The sequence below is a fragment of the Pipistrellus kuhlii genome, unplaced genomic scaffold (assembly GCF_014108245.1).
Source record: "Pipistrellus kuhlii isolate mPipKuh1 unplaced genomic scaffold, mPipKuh1.p scaffold_m20_p_4, whole genome shotgun sequence".
NCBI lineage: Eukaryota > Metazoa > Chordata > Mammalia > Chiroptera > Vespertilionidae > Pipistrellus > Pipistrellus kuhlii.
Window position 1 is genome coordinate 11,271,363 of NW_023425540.1, and position 25,486 is coordinate 11,296,848.

The following is a 25,486-nucleotide window of genomic DNA, read 5'->3' on the forward strand; positions in this document are numbered from 1 at the left end:
ATGGTTATTTACCTTTTGGCTCTGGCCCATGAAGATCAGGGGCCAGAATCAGATAGAGGCCTCTGGTCCTCCCGGAGTCGTTCCGCACTTACCCGACACCCTGGCGGCTGTGCCAGGCGGCTGCAGGTCGGCCACTGCCTTGATTTAATGCCCTCCTTCGCTGTGGTCCATTTGCCCCCGCTCAATGAGCCATAAAAAACAGATCCTCCGGCAAGCTGACAGTCTCTGCCTCAGAGATGAAAGGTCAATGGGGAACCTCCAACAGATGATTCCCTTTTTATTCAGTGTATTACGAGGAATGATCATCAGAATTAGTGATCCATTTTAGGGGAAGGTGGGCAGAAGCTCAGGCCCTTTACACAATTTCCCTGGGTTTAAAATAACAATTACTCTAAACTCCATTCTTCCTCCAATTCCCTCTCCTCCCTCTTTTCCTCCCTTTCTATCTTATTTTATTGAGAACGATATTTTATGTAGTCAGTTCTCCATACAGCCAAAACTCTGGAAATTCAAAATTAGCATCCTTGCCTCTGAGCTTCTTATAGGCCCCAGAAAAAGTTTTAACTGGGAGCTCCATGTTGTTCTGCTGCGCTTTGTCCAAATGCACCTTTAGGAGCTTGCTGCATCCAGCTTCACGTGGATTCCCTTGCCCACAGTTTCACCCCGGAAAACCAAGTCCTCCCGGATGGCATGGGGCTCCTCGGATGCTTTTGCTTATTCTTTGTTCTGCTCTTTGCCAGCTGGCATCGGCAGAATTTTCCTCTGAGCCATAAAGACCAGGTGCTTCCCACTGAGTGTGTTCTCCAGCTCGTGCACCAGCCGGACTTGAATTTCCTGGAAAGACTTGAGTTGAGGAGCTGGAACAAAGATCATCATAGCTTTCGACCATCCCCAATTTCCATTCCCTGGGCCACTGTGATGTTCAGCCCCCGTAGCCGGGCCTTGAGTTCCTAGTTCATCTCCAGCTCCAGCAAAGCCTAGGAGATGCCAGACTTGGAGTCCTCTGGCTTCTTGCCATTGGGCTTCACAGTCTTGGTGCTGGAATTGAACTTGGCCTTCTCCTGGTGAACGCTGGTCTGAGGAGAGGCCTAGGTCTCTGGAGAGTTCCTCAAATGTCGTGGCAGAAGGTCCCTCTCTTTCTATCTTGAATTTGACTACAGCTTTATAATTTGCTGGATGTTTAGCATGAATTCAGAAGTGAACTTGCAAAAGTTCTATAAAATTTTTTAAAATTGATCGGCAACACAAGCATACAAACTCTTCCACGCAAGCCATTCTGGGCCTCTGCTTACCTGCTGGAGGCAAGGCTGTTAAAGGCCCCCAGTTTCAGGAGAGAACAGGTGCTGGCCCTTCAACTGCAAACTGTCTGACTTCGGGCAAATGTAATCCCATGAATCTCAGTGTTCTCAGATGCAAAAAGGAGATAATTATGCCTCCTGTGCTACAAAGGAAAGAGATATTGCTCTAGTATGTAACTAGCATATAGTCAGAGCTTAATAATCATCATGAGACAAACGCATGAACAAAGATGTTAGGGCTGGGAACAGAAAAGGAAAAGGAAATCTTTGAAGAAAGTGGGACCTAAAAATGTAGAGATCAACTGAAAGACCTGTGTGCATGCATGTAAGCATAACCCATGGACACAAAAATCTGGGCGGCTGAGGACATGTATCAGAGTGGGGTGGGGGGCAATGGTAAGATATGTACACATATAACACCTTAATAAAAAAATAAAAGAAAAAAAGTAGTCTTCTTGGGGGTTGATTGAAATGATTTCTTTGAATCTATCATTGGGAAAGAACTGGGAGTGTGGATGTGGGTGTGTGGGTGGGAGGAGTGGGGGGACAGTCCACAGCCAGATCGGAGGGTGGTGTTTATTTTGATAGCCTCTGCTGAGAAGGTGTTGAGGGTCAGAGTTCAGGGGTGCTGGGGAAATCCCCCCACTGTATATGGGATTCCGTGCCCCCCCAAGCAATGCCCAGCTGAATTGGGTTAGACGATGGGAGTCCACATTAACAACAACTCTTCATCTCAACACAGCTTTATCCCCAATTCAGTTTCTCCTCCTCCTCTTCCTCTTCCTTCTTTGTATAGCCCTCTACATTAGGAAACTGTTTTAAAAATGCTTCTCCCTGTCAGAAACAGAGTGAACAAATGCTGCTTGGAGCGTGTTAAGCAAACGGTCTTCCTGAGGCCAGGACGCAAGTGCTGTTGTTGTTTTATGACCTCATCCCACTCTGCCTGCAGTTGGAGATTGGTATTAATAGCTGAAAATGCAGGGGGCCCTGTATGGGGATTTAGCTGGAGTCTAGATGTCTTGAGCCGGAGGCAAGAAAAGAAAGACCTAAGAAGGTGAAGGATGTGGGAGAATGAACTTTGTTTCGTCTGTGGAGGCTGCACTAAAATGACAACTCTCTCACAAACCTTGTCAACACACACATGTTCTGATCCTCATGGTAGATGTAGAAGTGTGGGTGGAGTGAATTTCTTGACAAATTTCTCCCTCTTTAACCTACCTTACACGCGCCTCTCTGCTTCCCTTTTATAAAAATCAGAACCATTTCAGAGGGGATGCCCTAGAAATCCGCATGTCCTCATTCCTTTACGGACAAATTTGAAAAGACTGAAATACTGAAATATCCAATAGAGGGAAGAGGGAGGGAGGGAGGGAGGGAGGGAGGGAGGGAGGGAGAGAGAGAGAGAGAGAGAGAGAGAGAGAGAGAGAGAGAGAGAGAGAGAGAGAGAGAGAGGAGAGAGGGTGGAGGATAGGAGGGAGAGGGAGAGAACTTGAAAATTAAATACTGGGAAAATGGTAAAGATTCATTAGAAAGTTTGGTGTTTTTTTAAGCCTCTCCCTTTCCTAGATTCAACTTTTTAACAAGAGAGGTTAAAACATATCTTCAATAGTACTTTAAAAAGAGAATCTACAAACTAAGTTTGTAGGATAATCCTAGCACGTCTATGCATTCATCCTCCCCGCTCTCCCCCACCTCCCCCCCCCCCATCAATACACCTGAGAAAATGTTTTGAATAAATGTGTATAGGTATGGCATCTCTGGACAACTTTATGTTAGGGTAAAAGGTTACCTAAGGTTAGGATCACAAACTGGACAATGATTAGTACACCTCAGATTGACTTATACTATCAAATGGAGAGTAATTTTAGTAATTAATGCAACTGTTTAATTACCACATATTTGAAGACTTGTCATGTATTTATCATTAATTTGTAGTGAAAATGGTAATAAAACAAGAAGATCTCAGTCTGAACACAGACGTGATTTTAGTTGATATTAAAAAATAACCTCATTAAGACCCACATTTGTTAATGACCTTATCCGTCACAGACATTGGCCAAAGTTTGAGCTTGAGTTAGCGTGTATGTATTGATTTATAAACCTGTGTTGGATTGTTTTCCAAGCAGAGTAATTGTATTCAGCTACAGAATTCAATCTTTGAATTCTAAAACTTTGTACCCAGAGTCAGTAAATGTCAGTGGTGAAGGTAATGGGCCATAGAAATAAAATTCCCATCATGGAGGGAAGGGTGGTGTGATCTCAAAGTAGCCAGGCCTGTGAGTCTGTTTTACATCAGATGCTCTGATTCTCTATGTGGTGAAGCTTTGCCAACATAGCTAAGTCTAGGGAGACTGAACTTATTCCTTTCCAGCACTTAAAAATCTTATGTATTAATTAGGGACCTGGTGCATGAAATTTGTGCACTGGGGGAGGGGGGCCCTCAGCCAAGTCTGCCCCCTCTCACATACTGGGAGCCCTCAGGGGATGCCCTACTGATGGGACCTCTCCAGGAATTCTCTGGGGGAGAATTTGTTTCTTTGCTTTTTCTAGTTTCTGGTGGCCACCTCTATCCCCTCTACCTGTGACCTCTTGGCTCCTGTCTCCATCTTGAAAGCACATTGCTCCAGTCCCGGTGTCTGTCATTACCTTGCTTTCTCCTTCTCTGCCTTCCTCTGACAAGGACACTGTGATTACCCTTAGAACCCTGTCAGCTAGTTCTGGTAATACCCCATCTCAAGAGCCTTAACTTCCATCTGCAAAATCACATTTTTTTATAGAAGATGATATTTACAGGCCCAGGGTTATTATGTTGTTTATCACATCTTAGAACTCAAATTATTAAGTTTGACCAGGATTACTGCTATGTTCTTTTTTTTTAATTAAAAATAGAGTTATAGAGAACTTTGTATTTTATTTAATCAAAGTTTTTAATCTAAGAAAATAATATGCTTATGATAAAAAAAAATTTAACCAATACAAAAGGTGTGCCAGGGAAAGTGAGGGCCTTTCACTGCAGACTAGGTTCGCCTCAGTGGCCAGTTGGCCTTCTTACACCAGCCCTAGACTCTTCCCCAGAGCTAACCATAGTTTTTCAGGTGCCCTTCCAGAAAGTTTCACATATATAGCATATATTTTTAACATAAATGGAAAACCCTATACATGTTGTTCTGTTCTTGAACTTTTCAGTTATTTTATCTTGGAACTCTTTTCTTGTCAGCACATCCAATTTTATCTTATTTCTTTTAACTGTTGTGTAGTATTCCATTGAATGGATATACCATAATTTGGCACCATTGTCAGTGTGCTGATGTATTATTTTATGAAATCTTTGCCTGTTCCAAGGTCAGATATCCTGTTATGTGATCTTATAGGTAGGTAAGTGGAATCAGCTTTTGTGTATGATATGAGAGGGTAAAATTCATTTTTGAAAATATAACTATTCAACTGATCCTATACCACTTACTAAAAGGACCATCTTTTCCTCGTGACTGTAATGTTACCTCTGTCACTGAAATGCACATCAATTGTGGGTCTATTTCTAGACCCCCTGTTATATTTAACTAGATGTAATTTGATTTAAGAAAAAGATTGTGACCTTTCTCTCATCTGAAAGCCTTGCAACAAATTTGCACCATGAGAATAATTCTGCTTTGATCAGGATATGCCTAAAGAGTTATTTTGAGTTCTTGTTCCCTTCTGTGCTTACGTTATTCTTAATTAGATTCTCTGATCCTTTTTCAAGATCTTTGGAGGAAATAAGCCAGTAACAGCTTTAGGGTAGATCGTCCTGTGAGAGGTTTTGCCTGAGAGAAATGAAGGGTGGGTCTCTGTCAGTAAGTGAGGAGGCTCTTCCAGTGGGTGTCGGACTGTTTCCACAGCATTCTTCCTCCCGTGGTGTCCCAGCATATGGCTCTCTGGTTCAAGATAACCTTGATGGTTCTCCAAGCCAGTTTCAAAAACCTCATCTGCTCATTTTCATCTTGAGTTGTTCCGTGTGCCTCTCCCTCCAAGGCCTCTCCCCTGCTTCTGGTCTCTAGAAAGTGAATCCTCTGTCTGATATCTGTGAGAAAGCCTCTCCTAATCCTGTCAGCCTTATTGATCTTCTCTCTCACCAACGGCTGCTATTATCTTGAATCACCTGTTTTGGCCTTTGTATCATTACTAAATATTTCAAAGGCACTTGCTTTGTCTCTCAAGCTGAAAGCACAGCTTTGTAGAAGGTCAAGGCCTGCTCTTATTCAAAGCAGTTGATCCATAAATATTTCATCGTTGATGAAGGGAATGGTGGGCATGGAGGCAGTTTAGTGGAGGCAACTGGGAGTCACATGCTTTGGGTCATGGAGAAAAGAAGCAGAGGAAGGTCTGATGCCTTCAGGGGAGCCAAAGCCCTGTCCCCAGTTTGGATGCCTGGTGTTCTTTTGCCTCTAACATTTGGGTGTCAGATGACTGAGAAATGCCCTAACCACTTGCTTCATGTTTCCAGATGTTTGGATCAGAAAAGAGACCCCTGCCAAAACCGGTTTGGCTCAGTGGTAGAGAGTCGGTCTGTGGACTGAAAGGTCCCAGGTTCGATTCCGGCCAAGGGCATGTACGTTGGCTGCAGGCACATCCCCAGTGGGGGATGTGCAAGAGGCGGCTGGTCGATGTTTCTCTCTCATCGACATTTCTGGCTCTCTATCTCTCTCCCTTCCTCTCTGTAAAAAATCAATAAAAATTAAAAAATTAAAAAATAAAAAATAAATAAATAAAAGAGACCCCTTTCACAAGGGATGGAGCAGGGCATGACCAGGGTGAGGAGAAGATAACTCGGGTCTGAGACAGAACTTTTTCTTTTTTAGCTGGAAATGGAAGCAACGCTGGCATTCTCCCTTTTGGAAACAAGCCTGCAACCAGGGAAGGTGTGGGAATATGGAAAACAGGCCAACACCACCATCTCCAGGCTTCACAAAGCTGTGTCTTCCGAAGAGACAAACCATCACACCTGCAGGATGAGATGTCCTTTTAAATAGATGCTAAACAGGCTTGGTGTCATGTGCCTTCAGCATAATGTGACAAATGCCTGTGCTGGTTCATCTACTCGGAAAAGCTGTTGAGTTGCAGGTTGAGACAAAAATGGAAGGACATTCGGTTGTTTGGGGATTTTTGTCACTTGCTCCTGACAGATGTTCTTCCCTGAGGTTTCTGGCAGAATGGAAGGAATGACCTGAGACTTAAAAAGTTGAAAAAAAAAAAAATACTGCCACCCCAATATCTTCTTAGTGGCTTCTAACAAGTGTGCAGTATAAAAATATGTGCATCCTCCCACGCCCTCCCCCCCACCCCCCCAATCTAGTTTTTTGGGAGCAATTGGAATAATTTGTAGTCACTTGCCTGATGACAATGGTGGGTTTGCTGTTTGTAATGGGGACATTCCAAGGAACCCATTAATCGCCCTTTCTGGATACTCCTTAGGTACTGACTAAGGACACCTAGAAATGAATAGAAATAAAGTATATGGCATAGTGCAGTTCTGATAACAAAAACCTGACGACTCAACAGTTGAAACCTTAAATTCTCTCAGCATTCTCTGAGTAGAGATGAATTTCAGCCAGCCAGGAGCCCAGGCCATGCAAGTCTTCTTGGCCTTTCCAGGCCTTGTCAGAACCTTCCATATTTCCCACCAAAGCTGAGTCCTATTAAACTGGCTCATAACCTGTTACTCCTGGCTGTTCAGGGGCCACTCCTTCTAGAGCCCCCCTGCATGCACATTATGTTTTTCCTTGGTTAATCTATCTTTTGTTAATTAATTTGCAGCCCCAATCACTCAAGCATAAGTTGATGTAGGAAAAGGTTTCTTCCCAACAGAAGGAAATGCAAAATCCAGTGGAGCAGTATTACAGTGACAATATGGTTGTGCTGAGGGGTAAAAGCAATACGGAGTGATGGAGTAGCTGGTCATTCCTCCTTTCCTGCACAAACTCTCATCTCCCACTGCCCTTATCCTTTGCCACAGTGGAGCACTCATCAGTCTTTGAAACATCTCCAACTCCACTTTTTCTCATATTGGTCCCTCTTCAAAAGCTCTAAACCTTTCTCTCTGCTAAGGATCTCCTTCTGATAACATTTAATGGCTTTATCTTGACAACTTCTCTATTGCTTTCTGCCAGACAGTATTAAGCACTCCTTTCTGTGTTCCCTTAGCAATGTAACCATCAATTGCCCATCTATGTCCCTATCCACAGCTGTCCACTCAGTTGACTATCTCCCTGTTCTTTCATGTATCCATTGGCCCATCCATCTGCTTATGTTTTTGTTCACCCAACACTCCTTCCATCTACCCATGAAAGAAATATCTATCTAAACCCTATATGTGCTTGGATTTGACCTGCACATGAATCAGATTGATTTTATTTGGTTTCAAGGCAACACAGAGTAGACAGCCAATTCCAGAAAACACTTTCAGAATTCCATGTCAGGTTTTGTTTTAATCGTCACTGGAGGATGGTTTTTTTTTTAAAACATATTTTATTGATTTTTTATAGAGAAGAAGGGAGAGAGATAGAGAGCTAGAAATGTTGATGAGAGAGAAACATCGACCAGCTGCCTCTTGCACACCCCCCACTGGGGATATGCCCGCAACCAATGTACATGTCCTTGACTGGAATTGAACCCTCAGTCCACAGACCAATGCTCTACCGCTGAGCCAAACCAGTTTCTGCTGGAGGATGTTTTTTAATTGATTTTAGAGAGAGAGAAAGATCAATGTCTGAGAGAAACACCGATTTTTGCCTCACATATAGGCCCAGTCTGGGGATGGAACACACAACCTGGGTATGTACACTGACTGGGAATCAAACCTGGGACTCTAGTGTATAAAATAAAGCTCCAACCAACTGAGCCAGCTGGCCAGGGTTCATGTCAGGTTTTATGGTAGCTTGGAAGAACCCATCCTCAGGACCCTCTCTGCTCACCTGCCCTCCCGACCAATGGGGTGCTGAGAGAGAAATGCTCAGTTTGAATTTTAGATTAAGAATCTGGAAATTCTAGGGCCTGTTTCTTCTGACCTGGAGACACCTACAATGAGGAGTCAAGGTCAGGGCCATCAATGGGATGCAGTTACTTCCGCTGATTTGAGCTTTAGAATCATGGATATTTTACCACCAAACCGATATTCAATACCCTTTTTTTTTTTTTTTTTGTAGTCTCAAGAACAAATGGACTGTGGTAAGATGGAATGAGAACAAAAAGCCTTAGAAAGTGAAACCAGCACTTGGACACAGAAGCACAACAAACTCCCAGTGGCTTCTAACTCAGAGTTCTCCCGTAGGTGCACTCCGTCATGGAGATAAAAAGAGCGCGAAGGAGTCTTTGACTCTGCCATAAAATTTTCTTTATTGGAAGGGGCTCGCACCCTAACTCAAATGGTGACACCTTAACCACCGTGCTCCCCGTAAAGCATTCGCTGGCTCCTGCTAACACTTGTCAAACCAGGAAGGTCCTGGCTCAGAGTAGAACCAGAGTTTTTTTCCTGCTGATCTCCAAACTCCGCGTGGCAATTGGATGCTCATGGCTGTTTTGAAGAAAAGGTTCTGCCTTCCTGGTAGTAATTTCAGCCTGTGTTAACAGACGTAAACATTTTCACTAAAAGGCAGGTGTTTTTATTTGTTGAGGAATCAGGGCCCTTTTCTCTGACTCTGGCACCCACCACTCACAGTCGTAAATCAAGTGACGCACAGCTCATTTTCCCCTTCTCAGTGAAGGCTGACTCTCTGACTCTTCCATTCATTAGATGTGGAGTGAGAGAAATGCACACTTCATTTTCTTTGTGGCCACAACCTTATTTTCCCTCTTTGAGTCTGAAGAAAACCAATAAACCTTCTATCTTCAAATTTTCAGAGGAGTGCTTTCCATCTAGCTGATTCTCAAATGCTTTTAAATGGGGGAAAAAAGAACTGAAAACAGGCTGCCGTTCGGGTGATTTGCAAGCTCTCCGAAATTACTGTTTTCTTGCTTCGCAGACTCAGTGATTGACAGTGCCTGCCCTCAGATAGTCAAACAGCTGGCATTGGCCAGGATGACGCCGTTCAAAATTGCTCATCTTTTTTTTTTAAATGTCAGTTACCACTGAATGCAACTAGAATTAATTTTTCATGGGCTATTGGTCTTGCATAGCTTCAGTGTACCTGCTGGGTTTATGGACTGGGTAAATAACATTCACTCTCCCTTTTCTTTCTTTTCTTTTCTTTTCTTTTTCTTTTTCTTTTTTTTTTTTTTGTTGCCATTTTTGGTCTCTTAGGAATTTTAGTTTTTCATGCTCTTAGCCCTTCCTCATATCTGCTTTAGTTTGATAAGAGTAGGTCGACTAGCCAACCAGGGGTGTGAGAAAACTCTTTGCAGATGGGGTACAGTGGTCACAGTCAGCAACTGGTGCATTGGACTGGAGCTCGAGGTTTCAGCACAATCCCCTCTGTCCCCTAGCTGTGTCCAGGGTGAGAAGCCATAGGCCGAAGGCCCTGTAGCCCTTTGTATTTTCCTGTAGACCAAGGTTTCTCAACCTAGAGACTATTAACTTTTGGTCTAAAATAATTCTTTGTTGTGAGATGAGGGGCTGTCTGGACTCACTGTAATACATTTAGCAGCACCCCTGGCTTTTATCCACTTCTTCCCCTTGATAGACAACCAAAAATGCCTCCAGAAATTGGCAAATGTCCCCCGAGTGGTGGGGGCATTGTCCCCAGTTAAAAACCACGACTGTAGGTATTCTACCCTGTGCTCCTCTGTGAAAGTCTCCAGAGAAAGTTGGGATGAGTGGGAAAAAGGAAAAGGACGTGGGGGAGGAAATCAGAAATGAGATGAACCCCAGGGGGTGGTAGCCTGTGCTGAGAATCCAGACTAATGAACTCACTGGTCACTACCCCTGGCTGTGCGTTGACATAACCTGGAGAGCTTTTCAAAATACCCACTGTCTGAGCCCAGTCCCAAGATCCCGAATAAATTGGTTTGAGGAAAGCATCCTGTGTGATCCTGTGTGCATGGAACATAGCAGGTGCTCCGGCATTTCTCAGGCCGACTAGTAGAATATATTAGATCACTTACATAGAGTGTAAATCACTCCCTCTCCCAATACTGGGAATCTCATTTACTTTATGGCTCAAGCTAAAGAACTGCAAGAATCAGGAAACCAGAGACAATGAGGATGACAGGGAACCAGGGATGGCATTCATTATACAGAGTTCTAATAAGTATTCAGTAATACCAAACAACAGCAGGAAGGAAGGAACAGAGTAACCACAAAACAGATGGGGCAAGCAGAAATCACAGTAAAGTGGTACACCTAAATTCTGTCACTTTAAAAAGAATATTAAATATAAATGGACTAAACACTCCAATGAAGAGGCAGTGGCCCTTCTGATTTGTCCTGAAGTTCAAGGACCACAACTCCAGCAGACTGTGAGGTACTTAGCTCTTTATAGGCAAACCAAATACAGAGAATGCATTAGCTCACTCATCAGCAACCATCTTAGAAAACAAAAATCTCCTTGTCCCAATTAACAAGGAGTGGTTATGTTGGAGATCAGCCATGGTGTTCTGTGCAGTACAGAGGGATGCTTGACAGGCCCGAAAAGCTTCGTTTGTACTCAAGCCCTGGCAGTTCAGGGGTTCATCTGTGAGGTATAGATGTTCACAACATGGGGATATCACCATCATTTCTGGATGTAATTCCGTGTGTGTTTGTATCCGTCTGGCCCTTGTCTCGCAGTGGCTGTGGGCAGTATTTTAGCTATCTATTAATTTTAAATGGAAATAAGAGTTAAGAGAAACTCCTTTAGGAGTAAGTTGGGAAATTATCATTAACAATAAACAATTCAGGGTTTTTCACTTTAATGTCTGCACTGAAAATATAATCAACAGTGAGGCAGTGAAGTATGATTTTATTGCTCCAGATAGTCTCTCCAGCTCCAAAACCTCTTTCCATCCAGCCTAATACTATACCAGAAAGGTCATTACTAAATACTAAGTACTGTCATTCACACAGCCTATTGAGTCACTGAAACACTGCACCTGACTCAGGGCAGCAAGGCCCGTGTGCTGGCAGGAATCCTTGATTACTGATCTCCATAGCCCAGTGTGCTCATCGCCATAAACCTCAGAAGCACCGGAGGGCACCTAGTGAGCAGCTGTGCCAGCCTCGTCTCTCAGACTGCTCCTGGCACCTGCAAATAGCCCACAACCCCATGTCTTGATTCTATTTTGAAATCTGAGATTACCACGAAATGAAACAGAACAGAATGTGTATTTCTAGTGTCACCTCCTATCACAGAACGAGCAGTTGAGAAGTTTCCGAAGCTGTGGTCTCTCTGGCAGGGCAGAGGAGGCATTCATGCCCTGTGGAGCATTGTTTCTTTCTCCAGGAGGCCGCATCACACACCCGGCACTCTCCCTTCCTCAGCTGATTCGCCACACTTCCCACACATTGTCTTTTATTTATTATTTATTTTAACCCAAAGAACACTCTGTTCCCTGTTCTCCTTGTACTCCCGTTGGGGAGCAACAGCAAGTTGTTGGACACAGGTGGCTATTAATAAATCCTGGCTAACAAGCACACAGCTCAACCCAGGGCTTCCCCCCCACCCCCAACCAGGAAGTAGAAGGGTTGGAAGAAATAATGCCGTATTGGGGAGGTGGAGGGAGGGACATCTCCTCACATAAACATTAAAAATAAAATTAGAATAGACATCTCATGATTCCTCAGCTAGGCAGAAGCAAAATAAGTTGCAATTATTTTCCCTGAGTTCTCATGGCTTGTCTCCAAAGAATGACCTCATTCTTTCTATCTGATAGAAGCATCCTTCGCAAAGGTCACCCTTATAGGTGGCCAGAACCAAGTCCCACGTGGGCAATCCATCAACCACACCGTTTGGCTTCAAATAGTCAGGGGTCACTGATGAGGATCAGTGCCCAGGGCTCATCCTAGGAAACAGTACTGGGGAATCCTGGAAGAAGTAGGATTGATTGAACTTGAAACTATGATGTCTAGCACCAATTTGTGTTGAAGGGACTATGATATCATAGGCAGAGCCTAGGCCCAGGAGCCAACCTGCATAGTTTCAAAGTCCTACCACTTACTGGCACTCATAAGTTGAATGACCTTCTGGTGCCTTAGTTTGCTCAACTGTAGAATAGTTGTAAGTAGAATCTACTGTACAGTTTTGTTGAAAGGCTTAAGAGAACTAATACACGTAGTTTTAGAACAATATTGAGCCCAGAGATGCTATGACTGTTAGTTGCTGTTGTTATTTTTACTGTTTTAGAAAACCTGGACCCATTTCATTAAAAAGCAACATGCTTCAGTGGAAAAAGTTTGGGGCAGAGCACTGGGGTCCTTCCGGAGACCACGTTATCAGTCTGTAAACTGAGAGTGACGACTCCTGCTTTGTGTGTGGATTTCTGTGGATTGCTGGGAAGACAGCATTAGATGCAAAGGACTGTGGCCTAAGCAGACCGAACAAGGCCTAATTTTTCTACCCCCAATCTCTATTCAACCTTCTCTCCTTCCTGCCAACTGGATCAAATCCAATTCAGGCGTCAAATTGGATTGCAGAAGGTCAGACACTGAGATGTTAACTCATCACACTGCACCACTATCCAGCTCACTGGGCCAGCGTTTTCTGAATTACTAGCAATCTCATGAGTTTATTACAGAACCCCATTTTAAATTTATGTGGTTTGGCTTGGCATCTCTGCTGTGACATATATCAAACATCAAATATATCACTTGCCACCCTCTGACGCAATGTGTAGCTACTGGCTATTTGTCTGTGCGTGACAAACACACCTCTCCTCATTGCTCTGGAATGGAGAGTTCATTGATTCCAAAGATTCGTGGGCCTGAGGCATAGGAGATTAGAACCAACCCTTTCCTGGAGATGGGGATAGGGCACCACATTCACAGCAGGACCATTGACTGCGCTGAGCACAAAGAAGAAAGAGAAGGTGAAATGCTACTCCAACCCCAGTGTACACTGCACATTCTCAGGGAAAGAATGCACGCACACCGCGGATGTAGCCCAAAGCGAGTGTCTGCCGTGGAGAGTCCCGTTGATGTAGAGGCAGGTTGATTCCAGCTCATCCTGTGAGGTTTCCAACCCCCACGTGGGCCGGCACCTTGCCTTTTAGCTCTCCTTCATCAGTGGATTCCCTGTAGGTGCTGTGTCCTGGACTTGTTTTGTTCTCAGTCTACCTTTCTTTCTCCCTCAGCAAATAGAGCAGAGTTGACAAGAGGTTCTGATAATTGCTCCCCAAACAAGAAATCTCCGCAGCTGAAATGTGGTCACTCTACGTGGGGCATGAATGTATTGCAAGGAAACCCTCTCCAAACAGATGGCACCAAATGCTGTGATTTCGGCGAAACAGACATGCAGACAGGACTGCTGGAGTCTGGTGCTGACTGCCAGGCGGTGGGAACTTCCTGAGCAGCCACTGTGAAGTCGCTGGAGAGAGAGAGAGAGAGAGAGAGAGAGAGAGAGAGAGAGAGAGAGAGAGAGAGAGAGAGAGAGAGAGAGAGAGAGAGAGAGAACCCGATCCTCACTCTGCTGCTGTTGGTCCTTGGGAGAAGTGCAGAGAATAAGCACAGAAAGGAGGGCTTTCAGTTTCACTCATTCATTCACTAGGTCCTCAGACCCCAGCTGATACTCAGCCAATACATGTCCACGTGGGTGTCCAGTGTTTACAGCCAGCATCTGTTTGATGGATCTGTCCTGACTGCTGCTGCCTTTGCTGTACCCCATGTTAATTGTAAGTGTTGCCCCATTAATCAAGTGGAGCACCCCTTGTTCTCTAAGCACCCTGGCGAGTACCAGAATATAAACACGAGTGGATCTTGTCCTCAAGACATATATAAACTAGAGGGGTAACATAGTCACTTAAAGAAAAAACACAGGGCTAAATTTGATCTAAGCAGTAGCACCAGGTTGCAGTGTTTGAAGAACCGATGGAGGCTTCTAGAGCAGAGCACAATGAGTGGGACCTCCAGGAAGGAGACAGATTCACAAGAGAGTATGGCCCATTTGAGAAAAGGCAGTTGTGGAGTGTGGGTTAGTGCACAAGCTGTGGGAATGGCACGAGCTGTGCCTGGGGAAATGGCAGATAGCATAAAAGAATGTGAATTGATTCTTGCAATTTCCTTGCTCAAATTTGTAAGCAGCAGAGTGATGAGATCATATATGCATCTTTGAAAATCCTCCCTAGCTTAAGAATGAAATAGCAATTAGATGGGCCAATACAGGGAAACCAGTAAAAAAAAGTCATTCATTCATTCATTCATTCATTCATTCATCTATCCAACAAATATTTTTTGGATGTCATATGACAGTGTAGGTACTACAGATATAGTAGTGGCCAAAACAATTTATAATTTAATGAAAGAGTTGGTTTAAATAAACAGAAACCAAAGTAAATATCATATATATAAAAGCATAAGCGACCATTGCAACAGGATGATTGAACAGGCTGTGTGGGGTAACCAAGTAAGGGGGCAGTGAGGGGTGACCAGACTGGAGGGAGGGCCAGTTGGGGGTGACCAGGCTGGCATGGGGGCAGTAAGGGGTGACCAGGTAAGCAGGGGCCAGTTAGGGGCATCCAGGCCAGTGTGGGGGGCAGTTGGGGGCAATCAGGCAGGCAGGTGAACAGTTAGGAGTTAGTGGTTCCTGATTGTGAGAGGGTGCAGGCTGGGCTGAGGGAACCCTCACGCCCCATGCACAAATTTTGTGCACTAGGCCTCTAGAATATTTATAAATGGTAGTAAGTGCGATCAATGAAATTCCAGCATGTTACAGGCATATATGGAGGGTTGAGGGCTTCGTTTCAATGTGTAAGGGAAGTCTCCTTTAAGGGTGTGACATTTATTCTGTGACCAAAAGGATGAGTAGGATTAATTTTGGCTCCTCTGTTAAGCAAGACAGGGCTCAGGAAAAGCTGCTGGCAGCTGGTTCGGTTGTCCCTGGCAGGGATGAGCTGGTGGCTTTGGAAATGTGAGGAAGACAGCTGATTTGAGATGTATTGCGGAGATAAATTTGGCAGTACAGCTGCAGTCTGGGCGAGAGGAGATGAGACTATGAATCAATTCCATGGGAGGAAGCCTGGATTTGAAAGAAGGTTAGAAAGGGAAATCCACGGGGCTTGGTGATGGATAGTGTGGGGAGGGTAGAGCCTAGGACAATTTCTGGTTTTCTGGCTCAGTACCTTGGACAGACAAAGGCATGATGAAGCATAAATGGGGAGGGGCAAGGGGCTGATGATGGCTTCAGTCTCAGGATGTATCTGAGTTGCCAATGGCACATCAAGAGAGACATGTCTAACAGGGAGGCAAGGCTTGGTCTGGAAACAGTAGCATGTAGGAGCCAATGTAGGAGAGTGAATGAGTTCAACCAGAATGTGGGTAAGATTTGGCAAAACCACATCTGAGCCAGGCAGTGAAATTGACCCTGTGGTGCTAAGCATGAAGGCGGGAGTGAGACAATAATGCTGGTGAATTAATGATTGCATCATGGCATATCTTTGTACTTCCCACGTGACCCAAAGTTAAGGGCCAGTCTTGATTTAATGCATTTCCATTCTTTTCATTGAAAGCCCATTTCTAATTAGCAATGACTATCTCTAGGGAATGAGATTAGGAACAGATGGTTGAGGGGAGAATTTTACTTATGTGATAAAATTCTGTATTTAAAAAAATTTTTGCTTAGCAGCAACAAAATGTTACATATTTTTATATAAATAAGAAATAAGTGGTGTGCTTTTAAGTACTCAATTACAGGAGGACTGGGCTTTCCCTTGCCTGTTACACAAAACTTATCTGCCACAAAACTTAAAAGTTGATACTGTCACTAGACTTTTCATACATATAAGTTGTTTTTTTAATTTTATTTTTGACATTATTATAGATACCCTCTTTTTCCTCTCCTCTGCCCCCCTTCACCCAGCCTTAGCCTTCTACCCTCCAACCCCCGCTTCTTCCCTCTGGCCATCACCACACTGTTGTCCGTGCTTATGGGTTATACATATATGCTCTTTGACTAATCCCTTCACCTTCTTTCCTCCCCAGTCCCTCTCTCCCCCCTCCCATCTGACAGTTGTTAGTCTGATCCATCTATCCATGCTTCTGTTTCTATTTTGTCAGTTTATTTTGTTCATTATATTTCATATATACATGAAAATATTGGTACTTGTTTTTTTTCTGATTACCTTATTTCACTTAGCATAATAACCTCCAGGTCATTATTACCTGTCACAAAAGGTAAACTTTCTTTTTTTAGAGCCATGCAATATAAGAACAAAAATTACTCTGCCCATCACATCAGAGTTTTAGTTCCTTGATTGCCAGTAGGTGGGTTCTGCTGAATTGGAGGTGACCACTGAAGAAAGCACCGGGACAGAGCAGCACCCCATAGTCTTTGCCAATAGCTGAGGGCTTGTCCAGTGTCATCTGTTCATCCCACAAATGGACAGAGACGTTCTCCACACATGGAGGGTTTCTCTGAAGCTACTGATTGTAGAATGCTTTGGGTGGCGATGGATTGAGTGGAAGTAGAGGGGGGAGAGGAACCTTGCAAATTGTGACCCATGCTCAGCTGCACACGGATGGAGCCTTTGTAAAGAATGTTTCCCTGTTGTCTCTGTGAGTTTAAATGGCCCATTGAAAATCAAGAAAAGAGGCTGTAATGTTTTCTTCCCCGGTGAAATCTGGAGAACAGTGAGATCTTTTAATCTTTAATGGAGGATCATTGATTTGTTTATGACTCAGGGAACCATACCTACCAGACTCACTTCTCTAACTTTGCTCAAGCTGCTTGTCGTTTCCTTCCTGAGGTCAAGGATTGTTTTGGTATCTCCTTCCCTCCACAAATCACAGGAGCATAATTAAGAGATTGTGGCTGATTACAGAGTTCCTTTTGCTATGGTTAACACTCAGTAACATTCTTAGAGAAAGACAAAATGTGCTAATGAGATTCTTTTAAGAAGCAAGATAAAAGGAGTCTTTGCAGAAAGGGACTTAAAGAGATGGGTTTACCATTGAATAAAAGCGATAAGAGCAGCAGGTGGCATCAGCCCTGGCTTCGACCAGAGTCTGGGATTCTCAGATGTGACTGTTAATACTGCTCTGTTTTAGTTCAATTGCATGTTTTATTCTTAAACAAAAAAGAAAATGAAAGAAGCCACTTTAAAAGTAGATCAGTGTAAGGAAAGGTATTAATTCCATCCAATAAAAGCTGACTTTTCTCTTTGAGCCAGCTGCTTGCTCTGAGCCATCTTGCTGTAGAGGGCCCCATTTATTGGTCTTGTAGGTTAGTAGGGGAGGGGCAATTGATGAATTAAGTGAGGCAAAAGAAAATGAGTGCAAAACAGATTTTTATGTGGACCTGTGCCTTAGTTATATGATTTGTTATACCTTAGATATGCTGCCAAATCCTTCTCCTTGAACCCCTTTGTGTTCTGCTTTAGGGAACATCCAACTAACAGTGCTTGTGGTCATGGTCAAGTCTTGGATACCTACCCAATATCATCACCTTTGGCCAAGCACTTGGCCTTTGCTGCTGATGGCATCAGCACCCTTTTCTCTCCTGCCACTGAGCCATATAGCCATTTGTCTTCGACAGACCAGGGCTGGCCAAATGTCCCTGCTCTTCTGGGTTCTTCCTTCCCTCCACTAGAGCAAGTTACAGAAGGTCATCTTACCCACATTTTAGTTTTTGCCTACTTGACCGCCCAGGAACTAGGGACGTGGGCAGTGATGGTATCTATACTCTGAGCCTGGGTTGGCAGATATTACCCCTCTCCTTTTGGAGTTCTTGCTACATTTATTTTAGAGAATTAGGAAAAATGCTAGCACAGAGTCAAACAGTAGTTCAGGCTGTTCCCATGTTGTATGCCTCATGAGCCAACATACCAAATGCTGCCTCTTTCAAAGCATATTGTAGTGTTTCATTTTTTATAAGAATCTTGCCAGCGTTCTGCATTATCTCCAAACAGTATCATGAATCACCATGTGGCTTTGGTCCACAAAGCTCCATTCACTGGTAAGTATAGGGTGCAGTGTCCTAGAATTTAGACTATATTTATGGCCCCAGAGTCATTAATTTATGCCAAGAGGTAAGGAGGATGAAATAGATTTGAGAAATGGCTTCTATCTTCTAGTAGCTTCCAATCCAGATGGCTAAGTTCACATTGAAATCTTTAACATTATTCCTGCTCCCATTTTCACTAGCTGAGTGACCTTGGGCAAATCTTTGACAGCTTCAGTTTTGTCAGTGAAATGAATATTAAAAACACCTGTCATGGGTGTTTCCCTGAATTGCTGGGTAGAATGTGTTCACGTCAACAGCAACAGCAGAACTTGACTGAATGGGGCAAAATGGAAGATTTTCCAATATATTATCAGGAGAGACTTCTTAACCATCCAAGGTGACCATCACAAGTGTGCTGCCTCTCTCTACAGTGAGCCCTCATTCTTGAGGGCATTCAAACTCAGACCAAATGGTTCTTGGTGGAGATGTCATAATGAGGTAACAGAACTCCTCTCTATCCCCAAGATTCTGTGAAAATTAATATTTATGTAAATTAATGCAGAGTGGTCTTGGTCTATGGTTGGGTTCTTTTGAACTAACAGACATTCATCGGGCACTTGCTATGTACAGAACCCCATTGTGTTGCCTGGCAGCAGTGAACAGGTAAGGAGAGTGTTGTCTCTCTAGTCCTCACTAAAGTGAACACTTCATTGAGGCGACGAACACATATATAGTACAAGGGAGTGAATTAAAAGGCAAAGAAGAGTACTAAGTGGATCCATGAAGACACCTGGAATCTAAATCTCTGGGCGTCTACCCTGGGGCATGGGTAGTGTGTTCTTCCATATTATTTTAGGGTCAAGGTTTATGAGAAGAAAAAGAATTCTACTGGGTCTTAGAGCAGAAGGTGCATTGTAAGTGCTAAAGTGAGTGAGCTAGATGAGAAATGTTACACCACTGTATTCTTAAAATTGAGCTAGCTGGAGCCTATAAAAATATTTTGACCCTGCAGTATTGACCAACTTTTATTATAAAGCTATTTAAATATAAACATTTCTTGGGATTATAGCATAATATATTCATAAATTATATATGAACTACACTACAAAACCAATAACATTCCCATATAATTTAATTTTCTTTGATGGGTAATGTTTTCTTGAAACTAAATTGCTTCCAGTTGACTTAAGAGTAGATTTATGGTTCTTTCTTATCAACTTGTGTTATGATTTCCCCCAAGATGGACCATTATTTGAGTGACTCATTGCGAAAGGTCTATTGTGTGATGGTTAGAATCATGGATGTTAAAGCCTGAGGTTGCCACTCAGGAGTTATTTGGTCTTGGGAAAGTTACTTAACTTCTCTGTCCCTTGCTGTCCTCATCTATAAAATGAGGATGAGACAGTAGTAGGATTTTAATTTAGTAAGAATTTGTAGGATTTCAATGTTTTAGTAAAGATATGAAGTATGTATATAAATAACTGATGTACATAAAGCACTTAGAAGAGTGTAGTACAATTGTAAAAAGGACATGCATTATGAATGTCAATTATTATTATTATTTTTATTTTTAATCCCCACCTGAGGATATTTTTACATTGATTTTTAGAGAGAGTGGAAGAGAGAGAGAAATATTGATGTTAGAGAAACACATTGATTGGTTGCCTCCTGCATGAGCCCAGACCAGGCGCTAGGCCAGGAAACACCAGAATCAAACATGGGACCCTTTGGTCCTCTATCTGCTGAGCCAAACCAGCTAGAACTCAATTATGATTTTTAAATGTTCCTTTTAAATTATGATATAATAAACATTATCTCAGCAAGCCAATAAATGTAAAAGTGGCCCTCAAATATAATGATGAAAGTAACAAGGTCATTTTATGAAAAAAATTTTGTTCATCAACTTATTGCATAATTGCCATAAGGCTCATTGCCCATGAATTGTCCCAACTGGTGGCCCTGACCTGCTAGTGATCTGAAAGTGGGGACACTATCACAGCTCAGGCAGTATTGTGCTTGGCTGACTGATGCTCCAGGATGCTGAGTGACAACTCAGTTCTCACCTCACATTTCTCTGTTTAAACTACTGGAATCCCCATGCTATTTGCTGACAGGGGTTTGACCTTCACCTAGCACAGACAGGTGGACTAAGAGAAAGTGGTCCTACATCATTACAAAGATACTGATACTTTTATTCTTTATATATGTATGAATGTATATATAAATGTATGTATTCTTACTTTATTTTTATTGTTGACACTATTATATATGTCCCCATTTTCTCCTCCTTTGCCCCCCTCCATGCAGCCCCTGGCCCCCTTTTTCTTTGGCTATTACCATACTGTTGTCTGTGTTTATGGGCTACAAATATATTTCAATATTTTCTTGGTTAATCCCTTCACCTTCCTTTATCCAGTCCACTTCCTCTCTACACCCCCCTCACTCCTCTCTAACAGATGATTGTCTGTTCCATGAATCCATACCTGTTTCTCTTTTGTTCATCATCAGTTTATTTTATCAGATTCCACATATAAATGAAATAATATGGTATTTGTCTTTCTCTGACTGGCTTATTTTAGTTAGCAGAATAATCTCCAGGTCCATCCATGCTGCCACAAAATGTAAATATTTCTTTTATTTTTTATTTTATATAGCTACATAGTATTCCATTGTATAAATGATAATTTTACTTTTTAAAAGATGCCAAACATAAAAAAAACATAATATTCTTATACATTGTTATAGGCATTTAGGAAAAGAATGGATAATGTTGTCTGTAAATAATTAGTCAAGGACTTTGAAATACTGTCTAAGAATCAGGCAAAGTGCTGAACACCATGCTGACCCCATTATAAACAGTATTTTTAAAATTCTTAGAACCTACCTATGGTCGAGACATCTTCACAAATGGGGAAACTGAGGGTTAGAGGTCAATTTGTTAAGCACTGAAGTAAATGGAAGAACACAGATTCTCCAGTTATTGATCTGCAAAGCCGTTGCTCTGACCCATCATCTTAATGCCTCCCCTGGTAAGGACAGTGGAGGAAGTAACACCTCAAGGGGAAACTGAGATGATCCTGGCTTTAAAGACAGGAGTGGCCCTGCTGCCTCTGCCATTCTTGGTCTTTGCCCACCAGCAGGTAAGTCACTGTCACCCTACAGCATTGCTCAGGAGAGAGCCAGACCACCAAATTTTAATGAAAACCAAGGGAGGGAAGAAGCTGACTGTCTTCATGCAGTTATGAGCACATCCAATAACAACTCAGGCTTGGAGAGGTTTACAGTCAGCACTCCAGAAACACCTCTTTGAAAAGTGATAATGACCCTCCTGTTGCATGATGCTTTGTTCTTACTATTATTTCTGGGAATTACTAAACCAATAAGAGAGAGATCTCTTAATGAATATTGACTAGAAACATTTATAAAATAATAACAGCCATTGTAATTATTGTTGCTAAAGGCTATATTGTAAAGCAATATGAGGTAGCTACAAAAAGTTAAGAATTATTTACAACTAGAGGCCTGATGCATGAAATTCGTGCAAGAATAGGCCTTCCTTTCCCTGGCTGCCAGCACTTGGTTTCCTCTGGCACCCGGGACCCGGGCTTCCCTCACAGCCCTGGCTTCATCCAGAAGGATGTCTGGAAAGATGTCTGGTCTAATTAGCATATTATACTTTTATTTATTTATTTATTTATTTATTTATTTATTTATTTTAATATATTTTATTGATTTTTTACAGAGAGGAAGGGAGATAGAGAGCTAGAAACGTCGATGAGAGAGAAACATCAACCAGCTGCCTCTTGCACACCCCCTACTGGGGATGTGCCCGCAACCAAGGTACATGCCCTTGACCAGAATCGAACCTGGGACCTTTCAGTCCGCAGACCGATGCTCTACCACTGAGCCAAACTGGTTTCGGCAGCATATTATACTTTTATAATTATAGATGATATTTTGCTGTTATGGTATAGAAAGCCTGCGTTCAGAATTTCCTGCAGGCTGACTTTGACCCTGTTGCTATGACTGAGATATTGGATTTTTTGCTTCTCTGCCTAAAACTTTTTCCAACCAATAATCTCAGCTGACCTCTACTGTCTACCTCATAGAAAAAACTCGTCAACATTAAAAGAGAAATATGTGATTTCTTACGGTTGTTCTCTTAAAATCCTACTATACGGAAGACTATTTTAACTTTATCTTTTTTTCCACCTGAAATCTCTTTGTTAGTTTTTTTTTTTTTTTTCTTAGCAAGAAGCAGCTAATCATTCCAAGGCTCTGTGACCAGCTGAAAATGTTCTATTAACCATACTGAGGTTGTCATAACTCAGATAAAAGTCTGGCAATTGCTTCCTACTCTGCTATCTTTAACTTGAGTAATCATAATAGGAAGACTGAAGGAGGTAGCTTTGTTTTATTTGGAAAGGAAAGTCTGAAAAAAATTCTCAGATAAAAGACACATTGTGTAGGGGGTGGTAGAACATGTCTTCAGTTTACAAAAGACAAACATGTCTTCAGTTTACACAAGGATGATCTTACCTGTGCAGGAGGAATGTCTGGATGGTTGTCGCTGCGGTGGTTATAATTCAACCATGCCTTTAGATTTCCTAAGATGAAAAGAAAGTCAGGGAAAAGGTGAATTAAGAAAACTGTCAAAGAAGGACCCTACTCCCACACTTCAGAATCCATCCTTTCATTTCTTCAAGGAACCAGTGACCCTTTCTTTTCTAGAGCAGAAAGAACAAAGCTTTGTTCATGTCAGTTCCACTGTGTTACCAGTGGGGCACCGAGTGAGGAAACAGAACTCGCTCACTTCGAGTGTAGACGCATTAACCTCGATAACGGTGTTTGGAGAGAAAGCATGGCAGTGTGTTTTAAAAATAATGCCCAAAGGTTAATCTCTTTAATAAGGAATGAAAGCATGATTTAATGTGAGAAAATTTATAAATATATTATAGTGGACTCTTGTAATAAATAAAATGAAAAAAATTATTCAATATATATACTGTATCAAGCCCCAGATTCTTTTTTTTAAAATATATTTTATTGATTTTGTACAGAGAGGAAGGGAGAGAGAGAGAGAGAGAGAGTTAGAAACATTGATGAGAGAGAGTCATCAATCAGCTGCCTCTTGCACACCCCCTACTGGGGATATGCCCGCAACCAAGGTACATGCCCTTGACTGGAATCGAACCCGGGACCTTTCAGTCCCCAAGCCGACGCTCTATCCATTGAGCCAAACCGGTCCCGGCAAGCCCCAGATTCTTGTTAAAATAAATAGCAAGTTACTTTGTTGTAAGATATGAAATATAAAATACAAGACATGCACTTTCTACATATATGCCAATCACATGCATGTGCGCATTACAATAGACACACATCAACCACCCATACAGGTATACATTATATGGAACATTTAATTCACATTTATGTGAACAGTAATTATATGTACATCAGTCACAAGTAAATATATGTCACATTCATATGTCCATCACATGTAAGGCTTGAATAAGTGAATAGTGATATATACACTTTCTTTAAATGCAAAGACCTAAATTGGAAAAATAAAATTTTTATCTAAGTTATTCTATAAGTTCAAAACCTAGTCATTCCCCCTATATATTTGAAAAGAATATGGAAAAGAAGCCACAATTTGTTTTTAAGAAAAGTGAAAGGTGGTGCAACTAGTTGTAGCAGATATAAAATTATTTTATTACTCATTTGAAACAGTACAGTGCTGATGCAAGAGAAGAAGGTTGGTCTCTGAAATGGTGACTCAGCAAGGCTCTGGCTACATTGTGAGAAATAAGCAACAAAAACTCACAACACATTTGTATGCTTCAAAAGTCAAATTATGCACAGGCTTTGACACAGAAGTTTTATTTCTGGAAATTCCTCACTAGGGAAAGGAGACAGGGGTAAACGTGTGGGCAGCAGTGTGTGGTGTGTGAGCGTGCATTTGGAGGCACTCAGGCTTGGGTTTGAGTCCCAGGTTGAGGACATTCTTCCTGAGTGCCACAGATAAGATCAATCACACCTCAGAGTTGTTGTGAGAATTAAATGAAGCAACGCATGTTAAGTGCTTAACAAAACACCTGACATGTTGTAAGTACTCCATAAATTTTCACTACTGTCATTGTCATCACTATTAAGGTCTATCCATATTGTGCAATCCTTCAGGCATTAAAATGATGATTTTTGACACAGGAAGCTGTTTATTGACACAGAAAGCTGTGTCAATAAAAGACATAGAAGCAAGTGAAAATGCAATTTAAGAACGGCATTTGCAATATGAATACATTTCTGACATATATAGTCTTGCTACATCAGGATAAGGGATATTAGAGAGCAGTCATTTAATGTGAATCTACCTAAGTGGGCACAAAAATTTTGGATTTTAAAAAATGAGAAAAAAGGGAAGGTATTTTATAACTTTATCTTAAAGTCATAAAACTAAGAACATAAAATTTTGGAGTAACTGGATATTTTTTTAACCAAATTACAAACTAAGGACCATTTTCAAAAATAATGAATCCTAAGCTGTGTTGGCGTAATTCCCCCTACAAAGTGTGTATGAACAACAACGATTATGCGCTTACTCTATGCCAGCTTTTGTTGGAACAGAAGATTCAGCAAAAAGTGGACATAACTAAGGCTTACCTGGAGCTCACTCTCCAGAAGGAGAGTGGGAACCAGCAGGTAAGGGCCAGAGGGAGAACAGATTCAGGTGAGAGATAATAGTGAGCCTGGGAGTTGAAAGAAGGTTGTAGAAAGTGGTATGGTTGCCTGAGGGAAGGGGGCTGTGGGCAGAGGGAACAGCTGGTGCAAAGACCAGGGGCAGGATTAAGCCTAACAAGTTTGATGATCAATCATGGTACTCATGTGTCTGGATCCGGTCTGTGAGATGTGGAGGAATGCAAACAATAAACTGAGATATAGGGGCCTGTGAAGGGAGGAAAACCAAGAGAGAGTGGTCACCTGGATGCCAAGTGGAGGAAGTGATGCAGAAAGGAGGGAGAGATGCCTTAGTGCTTAAAAGATGGCTAAGTTAGCTATTGGATTGGCTGCCAGAAAGTCATGGACAAGGGCAACATTCCTGGAGAGCAGGTGAAGAGGTGTTATTGCAGTGAGAGAGGAAGAGGAGAAAGG

The 25,486-nt window shown here is 42.3% G+C and overlaps 1 pseudogene; it reads right to left on the bottom strand.

The window, feature by feature from the left end:
* Window positions 1-469: 469 nt before the first annotated feature.
* The window catches only part of LOC118703006, a 32,681-nt pseudogene continuing 7,664 nt past the window's right edge, over window positions 470-25,486 (bottom strand).